Genomic DNA, 16,704 nt, shown 5'->3' on the forward strand with positions numbered 1-16,704 from the left:
CTGTTCCAGACATTTTAGTAGGCTTGTGTATATTTGAGAATTTGTCTACTCACATGTCTCATGAGAAAGCAAAATATACAAGGAAAGGAGTGTGGGTAAGCTGGGAAGCTGAGGGTTCACAAAACAAGGATGGCTGAGGACACAGAAGAAGCAGGAGGTGGGAAGAGAGGAAAGGAAACGGGGTCAGCTGACCCAAGGGAGACTGATTAAGATACAGACATCGAAGACGGGAATTCAGCACTAATCTTCCTTTGTTATACAAGTTCCCTTTCAACTCCTGCCTGAATCTCATCTTTATGTGTTGGGGTCACTATTCTCTGGTGAGCAGCAGTGCCAGAAAAATTAAACATTCCTGGCTCGGGTTTGCTTTCTCTTCAAACTTGTAGCAAAACTTGGGGGGGGAAAAGATGAGGTAGAAGCAGATTTGCTCTCAAGTTGTTTATAGGAGAATCAGGCCACTTTTATGTATGTATTTTAGAAAAATGTTTTAAAAACATGACTGAATTCCATCTGAATTTCAGAGCTTTCTTTGCTTGCTACAAGTTTATATTATAAGTCTATTATATAACCTGATTACCCCCCCGCCGTTTTTTTTAAAGGGCTTTGACAAAGGTCAGATTGGCTTAGTGCTGATGAGCCAGTAGCTCAGGATGTGGTGCCTTGTTTTATGATGGGGAGTTCAGCTGGGGGAGGGCCTTTGCACTTATTTTTGTAATTTGTGCTTTCCGATACAAGGCCTCCTGTCACTTGAGAACCTCTGAGCACATTAGGCATAAAGGCAGAGGCAGAGGATTACTGGGCTCTGACGGTGCCCTCTTAAGTCCATAGTGAAGTGTGTGTGCTGGTAACTAGGATGAAGATAAGCAGCTCCTACCGGGTCGTAGTGTTGGTCTCTTGCTTAAATGCTCATAATGGAAAAGCAGACCTTTTAAGCATGTTTAGAAAGGGTTGGAACAAGTGAAATGAATCTGTCGGTGATCCGAGAGAGCTAAGTTTTTGTTTTTAGGTCTTGGCCTACCCTAATGCACCAGACCTGTTTTTAACACAGTGTTTCCAGAAGTGTAGGATAGGAGATGGTCCATGCGGTGACTTGAAGTGAAGCAGGTGACTTAAGCTGGTACATGACCAAACGTAAGAGAATCCTGAATCACATTGTCTCAGGGCTCTTTCAAGGCCTGATTAAGTTGAGAAGAAAGTCTCATTTGAGCGCTGGCCTGTCACTAACACTCAGCGGCACTTGTTAATCTCCTTTTTAACACAGAAAATAGGCCTCAGAACCTTCCTCAGGCTTCAGTGGCTGGCTGGAATTTAATAATACGGTTTATGTTTGTGTACATTTTATTTACTTTTAAAATTTTTGTTGGAGTATGGTTGCCTTACAATGTTATGTTAGTTTCTGCTGTACAGCCAAGTGAATCAGCTACACGTACACATATATCGCCTCTTTTTTGGATTTCCTTCCTATTTAGATCTCCACACAGCATTGAGTAGAGCTCCCTGTGCTATACCGTAGGTTATCATTAGTTATCTATTTTATACATAGTAGTGTATATATGTCAATCCCAATCTCCCAATTCATCCCACCCTCCCTTTCCCCCCTTGGTGTCCATATGTTTGTTCCCTACATCCGTGTCTCTATTTCTGTTTTGCAAATAGGTTCATCTGTATGTACGTTTTAAATGTGATTATTTTATAAGATTGTTTACTTTCACATAGTTGTTTTAGATGTTTACTATCGTGTAATTATTTTAAATGTTTCATATAATTATTTAAAATAAATGTCATTATTTTAAATGTCATAAATGTTCTCTTATGATAGGTAACACTAGTGATACAACTTTTCCTTATTAGAAAAAGCCTTTTTATTGTAAAAGAAAAGTCAAATACAGAACATCAGGCAAAGCAAATGTGTAGCTTTACTGTGTTATTTTTAAACAAACATGATCGTAACCTTCCCTTAAGTCAAGAATTAGGATTTTGCTCCCTGCCCCAGCGATCCCATCCACGAGCCACATTCTTAGCATCACCCCCTCTGTCCCTGAAGTAGCCACTGTCTTGCTTTTTAAAGTAGATGCTTCCCTGCATTTCTTTATAGTAATATTGCCAGGTGTGCATCTCAAGACTACCAATGTTTATTCTTGTCTATTTAAAGGAAATTTGTGTCTTTTAAGACTCTTTTAATCAGTGGATTTCCCTTCCATTACTCTGCTCCTCCCCAGCCCCTGGCCCTTGCCCCCCCTTTTTTCCCTAACAATTTATCTGTGGAAGAATCCAGGTTGTTTAGCGGTAGGCTTTCCCACAGTCTGAATTTTGCTGCCTGCACTGTCCCAGTACAGCTCACCTTTCCTCTCTGTCCTGCAAGTTGGTAGCTGGATCGCCAGGCCTGATCAGACTCATGTTTGGACCCTATGGCAAGACCTCAGATAGTGACGTGTTCTTTCACTACGAGGCACCTAATGTCTTCTTCTCCCTCTTTTTGTGATGTTACCTGCTGTTAGTGCTCAGTGCCTAGACCCATTAATTCACTGGGAGTGGGAAGATTCTGATAATCTAATAGGTTTTTTTTCATTTATTAATTGAAATACTTTTATAAAGAGATGGTTGCCTCGTCTGCTCTTTTCTTTTTTTTTTTAAGTGACCAGTTAGGTTTCTTTTTAAAAAAATTAAACATTTAAAGAATATTGTAAATTACATGCAGTTGTGAGAAATAATACAGAGATCCTGTGCACCTTCCCCCCAGTTTCCTTCAATGATAACATCTTGTATAACTATAGTACAGCTTTACAACCAGGAAACTGACAATTGACACAACCCACTTACCTTTGTCTGGTTTTAGCAGTTTTATATGTATTCATTTGTATGTGTGTATTTAGTTGTATGCAGTTTTATCACAAATGTAGATTTGTATAATCACCAGATTAAAAAATTATCTTCATGAACCTATGGATTTAAAAATATTTTATGGGTTTTATTCACTTGGAATCATGATACCTTTTGAATGTCAAATTTTCCTATTTTGGGGTATTGAGTGCCTCTTTAAGTTCTTGTGAGTTCTTTTTTTCTTCTCTTTTTAAAACAGCTTTATTGAGATATTTATTATCCCACAGAATTCACCATTTAAGTGCACAATTTATTCAGCTTTTTCTGGTGCATTTATAGAGTCGTGCAGCCATCACTGCCATCCCAGTGCAAAACATATCCACCAGCCCAAAAGGAACCATGTGCCCATTTGCAGTCCCTCCTTATTCCCACCCCGAGCCTTAAGCAACTGTCCTGAGTCCTTTTGGAGTAACCCTAGTCGTCTTTCAGTGCTTCCTTGCTTTCTATAATGACCCCCTGGCCTGGAATCAGCCATGTATTTAAGAAACACTAGCACCTTTTAGTAGAAAATAGTATTCCAGGACCCTGTCTAGGTTCTAGGTGTGCTCATTGCCTAAGGTTGGTCATTGTTTCTAGGCCTCTTCAGTGGGCAGAGCTATGATAAAATGCTCTATGAGTTCATACCGATGTTTCTAGGTTAGGGTTTATAACTTAGCCTGTTTTTGTATTACCTGTATCTTCTTCCTTCCACATCAAGAATCCTGGTTCTCAAGGACACAGGGGATGATAGAATCAGAATAACCTATAATTACTCATTTATTTTATCCCAGCTCTTATACATGGCAGTCTCAAAATAACAAGACTAATGCTACCATCACCAATGGAATTACTGAGACCAGGTCAAAAAAAAAAAAATAGCTTTTACATTTGCATTTCCTGTTTCTCTCCCAGTTTTAAAATTGTTGTACTATTTCTGTATTATCAGAGCATGTGTCCATTACATAGAGTACTCACTTCCACAAGTAACTATATGTTTAATGCTTTCTATGTTCAATGTCTCTCTAGTCATTTGGATTAATGAAGCTTTTTCTCTTCTAGATTCTTAAGGAAATGGTGTTGGGGACAGTATTGCCTAGTTTTTGCATATTGTTGACAGTTTGTTATTGCCCATTAGACTTTAAAGTCAATTTTGCTGGATATGAAATCTGGTTCACTTTTGTTTTTCTTGAGTATCTTAATATATGTTATCTTGTTTTCTCTTGGAATAGGCATTACTGTTGAAAGTCTGATGATAGTCAAATTTTCTTTCCCTTGAAAGCTACTTGTTGTTTCTGCCTAGATACCCAAGGATTTTTTTTTTTCTTTTTCTTTAGTATCTAGTGATTTTACCAGAATATATCTTGGTGTTTCTTTGTGGGTCAGTATTCTCAGGTATGGGGTGTGTTCTTTTAATATGTAGCTTCAAAAATTTTTTTTTCTAATTTCAGAAAATTTTTCTTAAAGTTTTTGCTATTTTTTTCTGTGCCCTTTTTTTTTCTTCTTTAGGAATTCTTAATATATCTGTTTGTAGGATTCATTTTCAGTGTTTATCACTTTTGAATATTTCTCTTTTTTTTAAATTAAATTCTTCCTTTTCATCTTCTTTGTCTCTTAAGTATTCTTGTATTCATTTCTGAACTTTTTCTTTTGTTTTACTTGTTTCTTGAGTTCTCTACCTCATCTGAGTTTGCTGATTCTGATTTATTCTCATGAATCATTTTCTTAATTCCGCTGACCTCATTTTTTTGTTTTTTGTTTTTTGTTTTTTTGCGGTACGCGGGCCTCTCACCGCTGTGGCCTCTCCCGCCGTGGAGCACAGGCTCCAGACGCTCAGGCCCAGCGGCCACAGGCCACTCCGCGGCATGTGGGATCCTTCCGGACCGGGGCACGAACCCGTGTCCCCTGCATCGGCAGGCGGACTCTCAACCACTGCGCCACCAGGGAAGCCCTGTTTTTTAATGTATACAGTTTTGAGGCAAAACATGGATCTGGCTCTCAGGGTTTGCTTGTAAAGATAAACTGTGAATTTAATGGTTAAAAATAGAGTACATGTGCATGCTGGAATTTTCTTATTCGTGATTATTCTCTGGATGCTGAATTTGAAACAGGGTCTTAAAAGCTATAGATAGCAAATCCTAGAAAGGATTAAGGTTGTTGTGTTGTTGATTTTGTTGGTTTTGGGGGTATTTTACCCGAGAAAACTTACTGTTGAAAAGGATGGTATTTAAAATATTTAATTTCTAAAAAGTATGTTTCATTTTTTTACTTGTGTCATTAATGTATCTCATAAATCTTTGACAGATTCCTCTTGATGGGATCCTGAGAAACAATGATCACCTATTCGTTTGTAATTTTGTAGTTTCAAAGTTGTTAACAGTTTAAGGAAACAAATTCCTGAATAAGTGTCCTCCATAAAGGAGGATGGGAGGCTATTTTGAGATGTTATTTTCAACTGAAAGCCAATTTCAGTGAGGATTCAGAATTACCAAGGCTGCTGCTGCTTTTTCTTCTTTTTTGAGTAAAAAAAAACAATGTGTAAAAAAACAATGTCTCTTCTACCTAAAGGACATCCTTTGGTAAATGTTTTTGTTATTAATTGTCTTAAAATATCTTTATTTTGCGTCATTACTGAAAGATATTTTCACCAAGTAAAAATTTTAGGTTGGCAGTTATTTCCTGTCAGTACACCGTAGGGCTTATTTCACTGTCTTCTGGCTTTTGTTGTTGCCATTCAAAAGTCAGCCATCAGGAACAACTATTGCTCTTCCCCTGTAGGTGATTGGGCTCTGCCTGCTTTTAAAACTGTCTCCTGTCTTTGCTATTCTACAGTTTCACTATGGTATGTCTAGGTGTTGATTTCTTTCATTTTTCCTGCTTGAGTTTTATTGGGCTTCCTGGGTCTGAGGAGTGGTGTTTTTAAAACAAATCTGGATTATTCTTTTTTTTTTTTAATTTATTTTTTAGGCCACGCCATGCGGCATGTGGGATCTTAGTTCCCTGACCAGGGATCGAACCTGTGCCCCCTGCAGTGAAAGTGCAGAGTCCTAAAAACTGGACCGCCTGGGAATTCCCTGGATTATTCTTTTTTTGGGGGAGGGAGAAAAGAATGTTGTCTTTTTTTTTATTTTTATTTTTATACAGCAAGTTCTTATTAGTCATCAGTTTTATACACATCAGTGTATACATGTCAATCCCAATTGCCCAATTCATCACACCACGACCCTCACCTCCCTGCGGCTTTCCCCCCGTGGTGTCCATATTTTTGTTCTCTACATCTGTGTCTCAATTTCTGCCCCGAAAACTGGTTCATCTGTACCATTTTTCAAGGTTCCACATATATGCGTTAATATACGATATTTGTTTTTCTCTTTCTGACTTACTTCACTCTGTATGACAGTCTCTAGATCCATTCACGTCTCTACACATTACCCAATTTCATTCCTTTTTATGGCCGAGTAATATTCCATTGTATATATGTACCACATCTTCTTTATCCATTCGTCTGTCGAGGGGCATTTAGGTTGCTTCCATGACCTGGCTATTGTACATAGTGCTGCAATGAACATTGGGGTTCATGTGTCTTTTTGAATTATGGTTTTCTCTGGGTATACGCCCAGTAGTGGGATTGCTGGATCATATGGTAATTCTATTTTTAGTTTTTTAAGGAACCTTCCATACTGTTCTCCATAGTGGCTGTATCAGTTAACATTCCCACCAACAGTGCAAGAGGGTACCCTTTTCTCCACACCCTCTCCAGCATTTGTTGTTTGTAGATTTTCTAATGAAGCCCATTCTAACTAGTATAAGGTGATACCTCATTGTAATTTTGATTTGCATTTCTCTAATAATTAGTGATGTTGAGCAGCTTTTCATGTGCTTCTTGGCCATATGTATGTCTTCCGTGGAGAAATGTCTATTTAGGCCTTCTGCCCATTTTTTGATTGGGTTGTTTGTTTTTTTAATATTGAGCTGCATGAGCTGTTTATATATTTTGGAGATTAATCCTTTGCCCATTGATTCGTTTGCAAATATTTTCTCCCATTCTGAGGGTTGTCTTTTCATCTTGCTTATGGTTTCCTTTGCTGTGCAAAAGCTTTGAAGTTTCATTAGGTCCCATTTGTTTATTTTTGTTTTTATTTCCATTACTCTAGGAGGTGGATCAAAACAGATCTTGCTGTGATTTATGTCCCAGAGTGTTCTGCCTGTGTTTTCCTCTAAGAGTTTTATAGTGTCCAGTCTTACATTTATGTCTCTAATCCGTTTTGAGTTTATTTTTGTGTATGGTGTTAGGGAGTGTCTAATTTCATTCTTTTACATGTAGCTATCCAGTTTTTTCAGCACCACTTATTGAAGAGACTGTCTTTTCTCCATTTTATATCTTTGCCTCCTTTGTCATAGATTAGTTTACCATATGTGCATGGGTTTATCTCTGGGCTTTCCATCTTGTTCCATTGATCTGTGTTTCTGTTTTTGTGCCAGTACCATATTGTCTTGATTACTGTAGCTTTGTAGTATAGTCTGAACTCAGGGAATCTTATTCCTCCAGCTCCGTTTTTTCCCTAAAGACTGCTTTGGCTATTCGGGGTCTTTTGTGTCTCCATACAAATTTTAACGTTTTTTGTTCTGGTTCCATAAAAAATGCCATTGGTAATTTGATAGGGATTGCATTGAATCTGTAGATTGCTTTGGGTAGTATAGTCATTTTCACAATATTGATTCTTCCAATCCAAGAACATGGTATATCTCTTTATCTGTTGGTATCATCTTTAATTTCTTTCATCAGTGTCTTACAGTTTTCTGCATACAGGTCTTTTGTCTCCCTAGGTAGCTTTATTCCTAGGTATTTTGTTCTTTTTGTTGCAATGGTAAATGGGAGTGTTTTCTTGATTTCACTTTCAGATATTTCATCATTAGTATATAGGAATGCAGGAGATTTCTATGCATTAATTTTGTATCCTTCAACTTTACTGAATTCACTGATTAGCTGTAGTAGTTTTCTGGTGGCATCTTTAGGATTCTCTATGTATAGTATCATGTCATCTGCAAACAGTGACAGTTTTACTTCTTCTTTTCCAGTTTGTATTCCTTTTATTTCTTTTACTTCTCTGATTGCCATGGCTAGGACTCCCAAAACTATGTTGAATAATAGTGGCGAGAGTGGACATCCTTGTCTTGTTCCTGATCTCATAGGAAATGCTTTCAGTTTTTCACCATTGAGAATGATGTTTGCCGTGGGTTTGTCGTATATGGCCTTTATTATGTTGAGGTAGATTCCGTCTATGCCCACTTTCTGGAGAATTTTTTATCATAAATGGGTGTGGAATTTTGTCAAAAGCTTTTTCTGCATCTATTGAGATGACCATATGGTTTTTATTCTTCAATTTGTTAATATGGTGTATCACATTGATTGATTTGCGTATATTGAAGAATCCTTGCATCCCTGGGATAAATCCCACTTGATCATGGTGTATGATCCTTTTAATGTGTTGTTGGGTTCTGTTTGCTAGTATTTTGTTGAGGATTTTTGCATCTATATTCATGAGTGATATTGGTCTGTAATTTTCTTTTTTTGTAGTATCTTTGTGTGGTTTTGGTATCAGGGTGATGGTGGCCTCATAGAATGAGTTTGGGAGTGTTCCTTCCTCTGCAATTTTTTGGAAGAGTTTGAGAAGGGTGGGTGTTAGCTCTTCTCTAAATGTTTGGTAGAATTTGCCTGTGAAGCCATCTGGTCCTGGACTTTTGTTTGCTGGAAGACTTTTAATCACAGTTTCAATTTCATTACTTGTGATAGGTCTGTTCATATTTTCTATTTCTTCCTGGTTCAGTCTTGGAAGGTTATACCTTTCTAAGAATTTGTCTGTTTCTTCCAGATTGTCCATTTTATTGGCATAGAGTTGCTTGTAATAGTCTCTTAGGATGCTTTGTATTTCTGAGGTGTCTGTTGTAACTTCTCCTTTTTCATTTCTAATTTTACTGATTTGAGTCCTCTCCCTCTTTTTCTTGATGAGTCTGGTTAATGGTTTATCAATTTTGTTTATCTCCTCAAAGAACCAGCTTTTAGTTTTATTGATCTTTGCTATTGTTTTCTTTGTTTCTGTGTCATTTATTTTTGCTCTGATCTTTATGATTTCTTTCCTTCTGCTAACTTTGGGTTTTGTTTGTCCTTCTTTCTCTAGTTCCTTTAAGTGCAAGTTTAGATTATTTCTTTGAGATTTTTCTTGGTTCTTGAGGTAGGCTTGTACAGCTATAAACTTTCCTCTTAGAACTGCTTTTGCTGAATCCCGTAGGTTTTGGAATGTCGTGTTTTCATTGTCATTTGTCTCTAGGTATTTTTTGATTTGCTCTTTGAGATCTTCAGTGATCTCTTGGTTATTTAGTAACATAGTGTTTAGCCTCCATGTGTTTTGTGTTTTTTATATTTTTTCCCCTATAATTCATTTCTAATCTCATAGCGTTGTGGTCAGACAAGATGCTTGATATGATTTCAGTTTTCTTAAATTTACTGAGGCTTGATTTGTGACCTAAGATGGGATCTATCCTGGAGAATGTTCCGTGCACACTTGAGAAGGAAGTGTAATCTGCTGTTTTTGGATGGAATATCCTATAAATATCAATTAAATCTATCTGGTCTCTTGTGTCATGTAAAGCTTCTGTTTCCTTATTTATTTTCATTTTGGATGATCTGTCCATTGTTGTAAGTGAGGTGTTAAAGTCCCCCACTATTATTGTGTTACTGCTGATTTCCTCTTTTATAGCTGTTAGCAGTTGCCTTATGTATTCAGGTTCTCCTATGTTGGGTGCATATATATTTATAATTGTTGTATCTTCTTCTTGGATTGATCCCCTGATCATTTTGTAGTATCATTCCCTGTCTCTTGTAAAATTCTTTATTTTAAAGTCTTTTTTTTCTGATATGAGTATTGCTACTTGAGCTTTCTTTTGATTTCCATTTGAATGGAATATCTTTTTCCATCCCCTCACTTGCAGTCTGAATGTGTCCCTAGGTCTGAAGTGGGTCTCTTGTAGACAGCATATATATGGGTCTTGTTTTTGTATCCATTCAGCAAGCCTGTGTCTTTTGGTTGGAGCATTTAATCCAATCACGTTTAAGGTAATTATCAATATGTCAAAAATCAATATTACCATTTTCTTAAATGTTTTGTATTTGTTTTTGTAGGTTGTTTTCTTCTCTTCTGTTTCCCACTTAGAGAAGTTCCTTTAGCTTTTGTTGTAGAGCTGGTTTGGTGGCGCTGAATTCTCTTAGCTTTTGCTTGTCTGTAAAGCTTTTGATTTCTCCATCGAATCTGAATGAGATCCTTGCTGGGTAGAGTAATCTTGGTTGTAGGTTCTTCCCTTTCATCACTTTAAATATGTCATGCCACCCCCTTCTGGCTTGTAGAATTTCTGCTGAGAAATCAGCTGTTAACCTTATGGGAGTTCCCTTGTATGTTATTTGTCCTTTCTCCCTTGCTGCTTTCAGTAATTTTTCTTTGTCTTTAATTTTTGCCAATTACATTACTATGTGTCTTGGCGTGTTTCTCCTTGGGTTTATCCTGTATGGGACTCACTGTGCTTCCTGGACTTGGGTGGCTATTTCCTTTCCCATGTTAGGGAAGTTTTCAACTATAATCTCTTCAAATATTTTCTCAGGTCCTTTCTCTCTCTTCTCCTTCTGGGACCCCTATGATGTGAATGTTGTTGCGTTTAATGTTGTCCCAGAGGTCTCTTAGGCTGTCTTCATTTCTTTTCATTCTTTTTTCTTTATTCTGTTCCACAGCACTGAATTCCACCATTCTGTCTTCAGGGTCACTTGTCCATTCTTGTGCCTCAGTTATTCTGCTATTGATTCCTTCTAGTGTAGTTTTCATTTCATTTATTGTATTGTTCATCTCTGTTTGTTTGTTCTTTAATTCTTCTAGGTCTTTGTTAAATATTTCTTGCATCTTCTCGATCTTTGCCTCCATTGTTTTTCTGAGGTCCTGGATCATCTTCACTATCATTATTCTGAGTTCTTTTTCTGGAAGGTTGCCTATCTCCACTTCATTTAGTTGTTTTTCTGGGATTTTATCTTGTTCCTTCATCTGGTACATAGCCCTCTGCCTTTTCATGTTGTCTATCTTTCTGTGAATGTGGGTTTTTTGTGTGTGTGTGTGAATGTGGTTTTTGTTCCACAGGCTGCAGGATTGTAGTTCTTCTTGCTTCTGCTGTCTGTCCTCTGGTCGATCTCTGGATTATTCTTAACACTCATGTTTTTTGTTTTTTGTGTTTTTTTTAAGTAGTTTGGCTTTAAAAGAATTTTTTTAATGTTTTTTAAAAAGTTTTTATTTATTTATTTTTGGCTGCATTGGGTCTTTGTTGCTGCGTGTGGGCTTTCTCCAGTTGCATTGAGCGGCGGTGCTCTTCATTTCAGCGCGTGAGCTTCTTACTCTGGTGGCTTCTCTTGTTGCGAAGCACAGGCTCTAGGTGTGCGGGCTTCAGTAATTGTGGCATGCAGGCTCAGTAGTTGTGGCTTGCAGGCTCTAGAGTGCAGGCTCAGTAGTTGTGGCCTGCATATAATTTTTGCTTGCAGCACTCATACATATTTTTTATAATTTAAAGGAGAAAGTAATCTATTATATTTACCCAAACTATTTCTGTTGCTCTTCCTTCATTCCTGAAGTTCCATGTTTCCCTTCACCTTAAAAAACTTCTTTTAGTGTTTTAGAGCAAGTCTTATGGTGATGAATTCTCTTAGTTTCTCTTCATCTGCAAATGTCTTTATTTCACCTTCATTCTTGAACGCTATTTTCACTGGATACACAGTGCTGGGTTGATAGTTCTTTGCTTTCATCACTTCAAAAATATTTCGCTCTTTTCTGTTCATGTGGTTTCTAATAACAGTCATTTGAATCACTATTCTCTCATATGTATTGTGTCATTTTTTTTTTCCTGGCTTCTTTCAAGATTTAAAAATTGTTTTGTCTGCAGTAGTTTGATTATGCTTTTGGACATTGTTTTCTTAGAGATTATCCTGTTTGGGGTTTGTTGAGATACTTGTGTCTGTAAATTTGTGTCTTTAACCATATTTGGGGGAGTTTTTAGCCATGATTCCAAATATTTTTTCAACACCAATGTCGCCTCTCATTTTGGGATACCAGTGCATGAATGTTAGACCTTTGATTATCCGAGAGGTGCCTTAGGCTTTGTTCACTGTTTAAAAAATTTTTTTCTCTATTCTTTTTTTTTTTTTAACATCTTTATTGGAGTATAATTGCTTTACAATGGTATGTTAGTTTCAGCTTCACAACAAAATGAATCCGTTATATATATACATATATTCCCATATCTCTTCCCGCTTGCGTCTCCCTCCCTCCCACCCTCCCTATCCCACCCCTCCAGGCGGTCACAAAGCACCGAGCTGATCTCCCTGTGCTATGCGGCTGCTTCCCACTAGCTATCTACTTTACGTTTGGTAGTGTATATATGTCCATGCCTCTTCATCGCTTTGTCACCGTTTACCCTTCCCCCTCCCCATAGCCTCAAGTCCATTCTCTAGTAAGTCTGTGTCTTTATTCCTGTTTCACCCGTAGGTTTTTCATGACATTTTTTTTTTAATTCCATATATATGTGTTAGCATACGGTATTTGTCTCTCTCTTTCTGACTTACTTCACTCTGTATGACAGACTCTAGGTCTATCCACCTCATTACAAATAGCTCAATTTCGTCTCTTTTTATGGCTGAGTAATATTCCATTGTATATATGTGCCACATCTTCTTTATCCATTCATCCGATGATGGACACTTAGGTTGTTTCCATCTCTGGGCTATTGTAAATAGAGCTGCAATGAACATTTTGGTACATGACTCTTTTTGAATTATGGTTTTCTCAGGGTATATGCCCAGTAGTGGGATTGCTGGGTCATATGGTAGTTCTATTTGTAGCTTTTTAAGGAACCTCCATACTGTTCTCCACAGTGGCTGTATCAATTTACATTCCCACCAACAGTGTAAGAGGGTTCCCTTTTCTCCACACCCTCTCCAGCATTTATTGTTTCTAGATTTTTTGATGATGGCCATTCTGACTGGTGTGAGATGATATCTCATTGTAGTTTTGATTTGCATTTCTCTCATGATTAGTGATGTTGAGCATTCTTTCATGTGTTTGTTGGCAGTCTGTATATCTTCTTTGGAGAAATGTCTATTTAGGTCTTCTGCCCATTTTTGGATTGGGTTGTTTGTTTTTTTGTTATTAAGCTGCATGAGCTGCTTATAGATTTTGGAGATTAATCCTTTGTCAGTTGCTTCATTTGCAAATATTTTCTCCAATTCTGAGGGTTGTCTTTTGGTCTTCTTTATGGTTTCCTTTCCTGCGCAAAAGCTTTTAAGTTTCATTAGGTCCCATTTGTTTACTCTTGTTTTTATTTCCATTTCTCTAGGAGGTGGGTCAAAAAGGACCTTGCTGTGATTTATGTCATAGAGTGTTCTGCCTATGTTTTCCTCTAAGAGTTTGATAGTTTCTGGCCTTACATTTAGGTCTTTAATCCATTTTGAGCTTATTTTTGTGTATGGTGTTATGGAGTGATCTAATTTCATACTTTTACATGTAGCTGTCCAGTTTTCCCAGCACCACTTATTGAATAGGCTGTCCTTTCTCCACTGTACATTTCTGCCTCCTTTATCAAAGATAAGGTGACCATATGTGCGTGGGTTTATCTCTGGGCTTTCTATCCTGTTCCATTGATCTATATTTCTGTTTTTGTGCCCGTACCATACCGTCTTGATAACTGTAGCTTTGTAGTATAGTCTGAAGTCTGGGAGCCTGATTCCTCCAGTTCCTTCTTTCGTTCTCAAGATTGCTTTGGCTATTCGGGGTCTTCTGTGTTTCCATACAAATTGCAAAATTTTTTGTTCTAGTTCTGTGAAAAATGCCAGTGGTAGTTTGATATGGATTGCATTGAATCTATAGATTGCTTTGGGTAGTAGAGTCATTTTCACAATGTTGATTCTTCCAATCCAAGAACATGGTATATCTCTCCATCTATTTGTATCATCTTTAATTTCTTTCATCAGTGTCTTATAATTTTCTGCATATAGATCTTTTGTCTCCTTAGGTAGGTTTATTCCTAAATATTTTATTCTTTTTGTTGCAATGGTAAATGGGAGTGTTTTCTTGATTTCACTTTCAGATTTTTCATCATTAGTATATAGGAATGCCAGAGATTTCTGTGCATTAATTTTGTATCCTGCCACTTTACCAAATTCATTGATTAGCTCTAGTAGTTTTCTGGTAGCATCTTTAGGGTTCTCTATGTATAGGATCATGTCATCTGCAAACAGTGACAGCTTTACTTCTTCTTTTCCGATTTGGATTCCTTTTATTTCCTTTTCTTCTCTGATTGCTGTGGCTAAAACTTCCAAAACTATGTTGAATAAGAGTGGTGAGAGTGGGCAACCTTGTCTTGTTCCTGATCTTAGTGGAAATGCTTTCAGTTTTTCACCATTGAGGATGATGTTTGCTGTGGGCTTGTCATATATGGCCTTTATTATGTTGAGGAAAGTTCCCTCTATGCCTACTTTCTGCAGGGTTTTTATCATAAATGGGTGTTGAATTTTGTCAAAAGCTTTCTCTGCATCTATTGAGATGATCATATGGTTTTTCTCCTTCAGTTTGTTAATATGGTTTATCACATTGATAGATTTGCATATATTGAAGAATCCTTACATTCCTGGAATAAACCCCACTTGATCATGGTGTATGATCCTTTTAATGTGCTGTTGGATTCTGTTTGCTAGTATTTTGTTGAGGATTTTTGCATCTATGTTCATCAGTGATACTGGCCTGTAGTTTTCTTTCTTTGTGACTTCCTTGTCTGGTTTTGGTATCAAGGTGATGGTGGCCTCGTAGAAGGAGTTTGGGAGTGTTCCTCCCTCTGCTGTATTTTGGAAGAGTTTGAGAAGGATAGGTGTTAGCTCTTCTCTAAATGTTTGATAGAATTCGCCTGTGAAGCCATCTGGTCCTGGGCTTTTCTTTGTTGGAAGATTTTTTTTTTTTTTTTTTTTTGCGGTACGCGGGCCTCTCACTGTTGTGGCCTCTCCCGTTGCGGAGCACAGGCTCCGCGGCCAATGGCTCACGGGCCCAGCCGCCCCGCGCCACGCAGGATCCTCCCGTACCGGGGCACGAACCCGCGTCCCCTGCATCGGCAGACGGACTCTCAACCACTGCGCCACCAGGGAAGCCCTGGAAGATTTTTAATCACAGTTTCAATTTCAGTGCTTGTGATTGGTCTGTTCATATTTTCTATTTCTTCCTGATTCAGTCTTGGCAGGTTGTGCATTTCTAAGAATTTGTCCATTTCTTCCAGATTGTCCATTTTATTGGCATAGAGTTGCTTGTAGTAATCTCTCATGATCTCTTTTATTTCTGCAGTGTCAGTTGTTACCTCTCCTTTTTCATTTCTAATTCTATTGATTTGAGTCTTCTCCCTTTTTTTCTTGATAAGTCTGGCTAGTGGTTTATCTATTTTGTTTATCTTCTCAAAGAACCAGCTTTTAGTTTTATTGATCTTTGCTATTGTTTCCTTCATTTCTTTTTCATTTATTTCTGACCTGATTTTTTTGATTTCTTTCCTTCTGCTAGCTTTGGGGTTTTTTTGTTCTTCTTTCTCTAATTGCTTGAGGTGCAAGGTTAGGTTGTTTATTCGAGATGTTTCCTGCTTCTTAAGGTGGGCTTGTATTGCTATAAACTTCCCCCTTAGAACTGCTTTTGCTGCATCCCACAGGTTTTGGGTCGTCGTGTCTCTATTGTCATTTGTTTCTAGGTATTTTTTGATTTCCTCTTTGATTTCTTCAGTGATCACTTCATTATTAAGTAGTGTATTGTTTAGCCTCCATGTGTTTGTATTTTTTACAGATCTTTTCCTGTAATTGATATCTAGTCTCATGGCGTTGTGGTCAGAAAAGATACTTGATACAATTTCAATTTTCTTAAATTTACCAAGGCTTGATTTGTGACCCAAGATATGATCTATCCTGGAGAATGTTCCATGAGCACTTGAGAAAAATGTGTATTCTGTTGTTTTTGGATGGAATGTCCTATAAATATCAATTAACTCCATCTTGTTTAATGTATCATTTAAAGCTTGTGTTTCCTTATTTATTTTCATTTTGGATGATCTGTCCATTGGTGAAAGTGGAGTGTTAAAGTCCCCTACTATGAATGTGTTACTGTCGATTTCCCCTTTTATGGTTGTCAGTATTTGCCTTATGTTTTGAGGTGCACCTATGTTGGGTGCATAAATATTTACAATTGTTATATCTTCCTCTTGGGTCGATCCCTTGATCATTATGTAGTGTCCTTCTTTGTCTCTTCTAATAGTCTTTGTTTTAAAGTCTATTTTGTCTGATATGAGAATTGCTACTCCAGCTTTCTTTTGGTTTCCATGTGCATGAAATACCTTTTTCCATCCCCTTACTTTCAGTCTGTATGTGTCTCTAGGTCTGAAGTGGGTTTCTTGTAGACAGCAAATATATGGGTCTTGTTTTTGTATCCATTCAGCCAATCTGTGTCTTTTGGTGGGAGCATTTAGTCCATTTACATTTAAGGTAATTATCGATATGTGTGTTCCTATTCCCATTTTCTTAATTGTTTTGGGTTCGTTATTGTAGGTCCTTTCCTTCTTTTGTGTTTCTTGCCTAGAGAAGTTCCTTTAGCAGTTGTTGTAGAGCTGGTTTGGTGGTGCTGAACTCTCTCAGCTTTTGCTTGTCTGTAAAGGTTTTAATTTCTCCATCAAATCTGAATGAGATCCTTGCTGGGGAGAGTAATCTTGGTTGCAGGTTTTTCTCCTTCAACACTTTCAATATGTCCT

General features: G+C 37.5%; 1 protein-coding gene across 2 annotated transcripts in view; it reads left to right on the plus strand.

Annotated features, from left to right (window-relative positions):
• Positions 1–16,704, plus strand: part of SUMF1 (sulfatase modifying factor 1) — a 118,644-nt gene that overhangs the window by 13,276 nt on the left and 88,664 nt on the right. The window lies entirely within an intron of this gene.

The sequence above is a fragment of the Leucopleurus acutus genome (genome assembly GCF_964270905.1).
Source record: "Leucopleurus acutus genome assembly, chromosome: 10".
NCBI lineage: Eukaryota > Metazoa > Chordata > Mammalia > Artiodactyla > Delphinidae > Leucopleurus > Leucopleurus acutus.